We start from the raw sequence: 6,402 nt of genomic DNA, 5'->3' as shown, positions 1-6,402 counted from the left end.
GAAGAGAGAGAAGAGAAGAGAAGAGAAGAGAAGAGAAGAGAAGAGAAGAGAAGAGAAGAGAAGAGAAGAGAAGAGAAGAGAAGAGAAGAGAAGAGAAATCAATGTGGTTAAGGAAGAGAAATTGTCCCAGCACCAATGTTGATATTTTGATCTGAGTTAGCAATTAATGGTGGTGGAGTCTGCTGTCAAATCCATTCTAACTCCTGTTGATATTCTATGACAGAGTGGAGCCCACCCACAGGGTTTCCTAGCCAGACCATCCAGCTTTGACTCCTGCAGACTCACCGGATGGATTCAAACCATCAACCTTTTTGTTAGCAGCCAAATAATTAACCATGGTGCCATAGGGTTTTTTATGATTTGATAATGGTTAAAGTTTCTCCATGGATGGTTTTAAATATCAATAACAGGAAAAATATAAAGAAATAATAATAGGAAAATATAAAGATTCAAAATCCAAGTATCAGTTTATTTATTCATTACTGAAAAACTACAATAGGACCGTAAGCCTGGAGATACTTGGCTTACTTAGTACTTCAAAGTAAGTTTATAATTCTTCATATTTACACTAAAAACATCTCTATTCTTGGCATATACTTTTAACAGAAATGAGTTTTATTTCCTCATCAACAGTTTTTGCTTCATGTGTAGATTCATTTAAAATAACATACGTAAAAACATCCTTCACAGAAATTTCAATTTAAATAAGGATTTTCTCTTTCCCCCATACCTAAATGTTTCCTTCCTACATTTTATTCTTTTTTTAAAAAAAGAAAAAAAAAGTTGTACCTTCTCTTCACTTAATTATGTTTTCCAATCCTACTAACTACCATTTTCTTCAACAATTTATGAGCAAACTCTTGCCTAATGATTCTGTTGCTAGGTAACTTCCTCTTTTCCTCTCCCTCCTCCCTTTCCTGGGCTGGTTGCCATAGTGCCCCTTGTGATGAGTGGCTCAAACCCTTTTTCAAATCACTATAGCTAAATAAAAATGTCTCTTCTTGTCTTCCTTTCTGTCTTTCTCATCTTTTTTCTATGTACTCTAAATTGTTAAATCTACTATTGAGATGTAATTCAGGAGAGATCCACTGTTCTGTTTAATTTTGAAAATTTATGTAATTTATCTGGATTTTTTCCCCCTTTACCTTTTAGAACAACTAGATGGGCAGAGTCTATAACTGAATAGTTAAATATTGGCAGAGTTATAAATTGTAGAATTTCTTGTTCTCCAGACTGAAGAAGAATTGATGCCAGAATTGTAATGCTAGCGAAGAGTAGTGAATATACCAGGAACTGCAAAAGAATAAACAAATCTGTCTTAGTGAAAGTGTAACCAGAGTGTTCCTTAGTGGCAAAGATGGTGGGAATTCACCTTACATGCTTTGAGTATGTTTTCAGTTTGCACCAATCATCAGTGAGGGACATCATGCTGGGAAAAGTAAAGGGTCAGTGAAGGAGAGAGAGATCCTCAGTGAGATGTATTGATACAGGACTGGAACAAAGGACTTGAGCATGCCAGAGATTGTAGGGATGGTATAAGATCAAGTAAGATTTTGATCTGTTGTTCATAAGATTGCTATGATTTGTAGTTAACTTGAGTGCACTAAGAACAACAACAAAAGTTGCTTGTCCAGTGGCCCTTTCTATACAACTACTCTGAATTTCAACAGCTGCTTCTTCACCTTGCCTCTTTGTCTAAGAGTGGTCATGGATCCTCACTGTTTCTTGCACTGGGATTTATTTCATCCTTTACTGATACTTCTTAAAAAGGAGAGAAAAAAAACCAAATGTTGAATCAGCTATAAGTCTTGGTAAACCTGTGTCAGAGTAGAGCTGTGTTCTCTAGGCTTTTTCAATGGTTAATTTTCCAAAAGTAATCCTCAGATGTTTTCCAGAGGTACCTCTGTGCACACTCAAATCTCCAGCCTTTTGTTTAAAAGCAGATTGTCAATAGTTTGTATTCCTTGGGAACTACATTTGTAAATACATATATATTTATTATTGTGCTTTGCAGATACTTCTTTTTAAAAATTAATAATTGGAAGTTTTTTGAAAACTCTGCATTGAGGAAACCGGTTAAAATCTTTTTTCCAAGTGTATGTGCTAACTTTATGTTTCTGTGTCAATTTTGCTAATTCTCTCAATATATCATTATGTTCTGTAATGATACTGTGTTATTAAATTACAGAGTCGTGTAAATGTAACTTTCACATACACTGGTACAACAAAACTTTGTGTGACTCCTTTATTGTTTTTTTTTTAAGATGTAAAGACCGGTTTTCTTGAAATACAAGTTAATGTGCATAGAAGTAAAATCCTGTACTTGAGTTCACAAAAACAATTTAGCAAGTTATTTCAATCATGAAATGAGGCATAGACTTTTTGTTGTTGTTTGGGAAAGTAAATGTGTATTAGCACTCTCCCACAGCCACAATTAATGGATCTACCTTCAAATAAAAGAAAATCAGTTCTGTTAGAAAGATCAGAATCTCATGAGACACAATGTATACAAATTTCAAAGCAAACCAATAAAAAACAAATAAAGTAATTCCCAAGGCAAAAGAAGACACTGAGAGGAGAAAACTAATTAGCCATGAATAATTGCTCCATTGTGACTCACTTTATTATGGTGATCTAAAACCAGACCCTCAATATCTCTGAGGTATGTGTGCCTGTAGTGAGGTGTTAAATCTCCTCAGTTACTCTGTTTGAGATGCCAGACGCCATCTCTTTCTTCTTCTTCTTCTTCTTCTTCTTCTTCTTCTTCTTCTTCTTCTTCTTCTTCTTCTTCTTCTCCTCCTCCTCCTCCTCCTCCTCCTCCTCCCCCTCCCCCTCCTCCTCCTCCTCCTCCTCCTTCTCCTCCTCCTCCTTCTCCTCCTCCTCCTCCTCCTCCTCCTCCCCCTCCCCCTCCTCCTCCTCCTCCTCCTCCTCCTCCTCCTTCTTTTGTGGTGGTGGAAGTGGAAGCAACTGAGCTTTATAGCTAAAGGACAAAAAAGCCAGGCGATGTCTGATAGTTGCAAATGATAGTTGGTTAAATCTGGATTGCACTCATCCAAGTTACTCCCTGTGCCATCATTTCCTAACTGGTCATGGATCCTAGTATATGGTAGTAGTACAGGACATCATAACCACCCTCAGAGACTTAGAAGGGAAGTGCCAAATTTTTAATTTTACTTCAATTTTTAACTTTTTATAACTTGAGCAATAAGTTTTATAGGTTGATTCTCAGAGTATAAGCAATTTTAAAAGGTCTAAGAACTCAACTTCATTATTTCAAATCTATAGGCGCACCACAGTTTGCCATTTTCCAGACATATTTTATTTTAAAAATATTTTGCAACTGTTTTTATCTGTGTCTATAATCATAATGTAATGTTATTACGATCTTGGTTTCCTCTTAAAATGTAACTGATGCTATGTATTTCACAAGACTGTAATGAAGATAAAACATGATAATGTGTAAAATAGCTATAAAAAGGATCATGTGCTACATAAATACATTGTCATTTTTAAAATAACTGGAGAGCATTATGCTAAATGAACGAACTCAGTCCCATAAGGACAAATACTGTAGAAGACCATTATTGTAGAACATGTATGAGGATCCCGGGGGTGGGGGAGGGGAAGAGGGGAGCTGAGAGGCGAGGATGAGTTTGGGGGGAGGTTGGTTAATCATAAGGGCTCACAATTTAATGGGTGGAGGAGAGGTAGGTGAGGGAAATGGAAAAGATCTGGTGTGAAAAATAATGTGTATGAACTTTGTAAGTAAAAATAAAAATTGGGTTTTTTAAAAAAAATTCTTATGCCTAGTTCTTTCCATCAATACATTGAATTTTAGGTGTACATAAGCTTATATGTACACAAAAAACCCTAGGATTAGAGTGAAAATAAGGTAACCTCAGCTACTACCCAGTTCATAATCTATTTAAGAATTGGGCCAGTAAGCTGTGACCTTTAGGGAGTGGATTGTCAAGCATGTCTTCCCAGGCACTTCTGGTTATCTTCAAAACCCCCAACTTTTCAGCTTGTGGTCAAGTTCTCAACCACTATGTTACTAGGAACTCTTCTTTTAAAGGAAGTTATATATATATAAATAGGATGTTATGAATCTTGGGGTAAACACTGCCTCATTGAGACCCTATGAATGAAACAATGCCTGACCTTATACCATCCTCACAATTGTTGCTATGTTTGAGCCCCTTGTTGCATCCATTCTGACAATCTAGCTCTTTGGGGTTCTTCTCATACTGACCCTATTCTTTATGGGGACCTCTGCTGATGACATATTTAAAGTGCCTGAGCAGTCTCTGTACCCTCATTGCTAAGGCTTATTCTGATTGTAATTCTTCCGAAACAGAGTGATTAATAATGTTCAATATTCTTAGATAACACTAGAATTAAAAGGACTAATGATTAATAGTCTTTCTTGCTTGTTGTCTACCTTTCAATTGCAAGTGACTAAAAATATATCTTGGCTCAGGTGAACTTAGTCCTCAAGATAACATTTTCACTTCTGAAAACATAACAAAAGTCATTTGCAGTGAATGTGATCAGAGCAATATACTATTTGATTTCTTGGCTGCTACTTCCATGGGTCTTGAGTATGGATCCAAGTAAAACTAAATCCTTGACAACTTCAATCTTTTCTTCATGGTACAATTTATTTCTTCAGTTATGAGGATTTCTGTTACCTTTTTTTTTTCTATTTTAGCTTTTATTGGAATTTTACATGTTCAATTCAGGTTTAAAATGTCTAGGTTTTCATTCCTTCAAACTGTCTGATGACACAGTGTGCTTCACTGTGTCTTAAGAAGGCTTAAGACTTCTGTTTCTCCCTCTGTTTTCTTCATACAGAAACTTTTCTCAAGCGTCTAAGATTCCTAGAAGGGGAATGTCTCGGAGGTAGCCACTTCTTCGGAATAGTCCGACGCCATCAGGCCTCTATCAGGCGTAAACTTCCAGGCACTCAGTTCATTTTGGGCTTGTTCCAGTTTGTCTTTAGTCTGTTCGAGTTCACCTTTCATATTTAGGAAAAACAAGTTGATCGCTGGGTCTACCATTGTTGGTCTCAGTTGGGCAATGCTCGGCTGCTGGACTTGCTTGAGGTACTGGATCTGAGTAGTACACTCTTGCATCTCTTGTTCCTTGGTTGCTAGTCTCATTACAAGGATGTTTTCTCTGCGTGCAGACTCTTGCTGTTGCTGCTTCAGTTTTTCCTTCAGATTCCCTTAAGCCAGTTACATCATTAGAATTAAGATCTGTGTACTCGCCCTCCAAAGCTTGCACATATGCTTCATACTACTTCGATCTTAGAATTAAGTCATCTCGAGCCATAACTTTGAAGTCTGTTTCACTCAAGCGAACCTTTTTGGGAAGAGGTTCTTTGTTGGTCACGCCGCGGCGCTGCCCGCCCTGCCAGCCTGCCCGCCCGCCTGCCCGTGCGCGGGAGGAGAGGCGAGCACCAGCTGCCCCGCGCGTCCCGAGCCCCGAGCCCCAAGGCGCCCGACGCGGAGCTCCGATTTCTGTTATCTTTATGTTGAGGTATAATCCAGAAAGATTATCAGCACTAAAGGCTGTACTTTTAAAAATTTATCAATAGTTGCTTCAAGTACTTTTAAGTTTTAGCAAGCCAAATTGTATTTTATTATCTGTAAACTGTAGATTGCTCATGAGTCTTCCTTCAATTCTGCTTTCTTTTTTATCCAATACAGCTTCTTGGATTATTTACTCAATGCATGCACAAATTAAGTATAGTGAAAGGATATAACTTTGAAATTCACCTGTCCTGATCTTAAACTATTCAGTATCTCCTTGTTTTATTTTCATTGCTTCTTGGTCTATATATAGGTTCTGCATCAGCATATGTAAGTGTTCTGGAACTTTTATTCTTTGAAATGTAATCCATAACTTTCTATTATCCATAGAGTCAAATGTCTTTGTATAGTCAATGAAACACAGCTAAACATTTTTCTGATGTTCTCTGCTTTAAGTTAAGATCCATTTGATATCAGCAATCATATTTCTAGTCTCGTATCATCGTCTGAAATAACTCAGCTTTAATCTTTGGTAGTTGCCTGTTGATATCCTTATTCTTCTGTTGTTGTTATTGATTGCTGTCAAGTTGAGCAAGACTCTCATTGACCCTATGTACAAAAAACCTGAAGCCTTTCTACAACTACCATCGTTTCTCAAAGTTCATAGTGTTCCCAGAGGCATGCTGTTTAGGAAGTGGATGCCAACCATTTAAAATTATCTTCAACATGATTTTACTTGCCCATGATTTCAGTTAACAGATGCTGCCCTGGACGTGCTCACCAAGTTGTGCCAAGAAATCTGGAGAACGACCACTTGGCCAACTCACTGGAAGAGATCTATATTTGTTCCTATCCCAAAGAAAGGTGA

General features: G+C 37.4%; 1 pseudogene; it reads right to left on the bottom strand.

Annotated features, from left to right (window-relative positions):
* Positions 1-4,880: 4,880 nt before the first annotated feature.
* The window catches only part of LOC102851729, a 21,085-nt pseudogene continuing 19,563 nt past the window's right edge, over positions 4,881-6,402 (bottom strand).

Source organism: Elephantulus edwardii, unplaced genomic scaffold (assembly GCF_000299155.1).
Source record: "Elephantulus edwardii isolate Elephantulus edwardi_28Jun2011 unplaced genomic scaffold, EleEdw1.0 scaffold00003, whole genome shotgun sequence".
Taxonomy (NCBI): Eukaryota; Metazoa; Chordata; class Mammalia; order Macroscelidea; family Macroscelididae; genus Elephantulus; species Elephantulus edwardii.
This window is presented reverse-complemented; position numbering and strand designations above follow the sequence as displayed.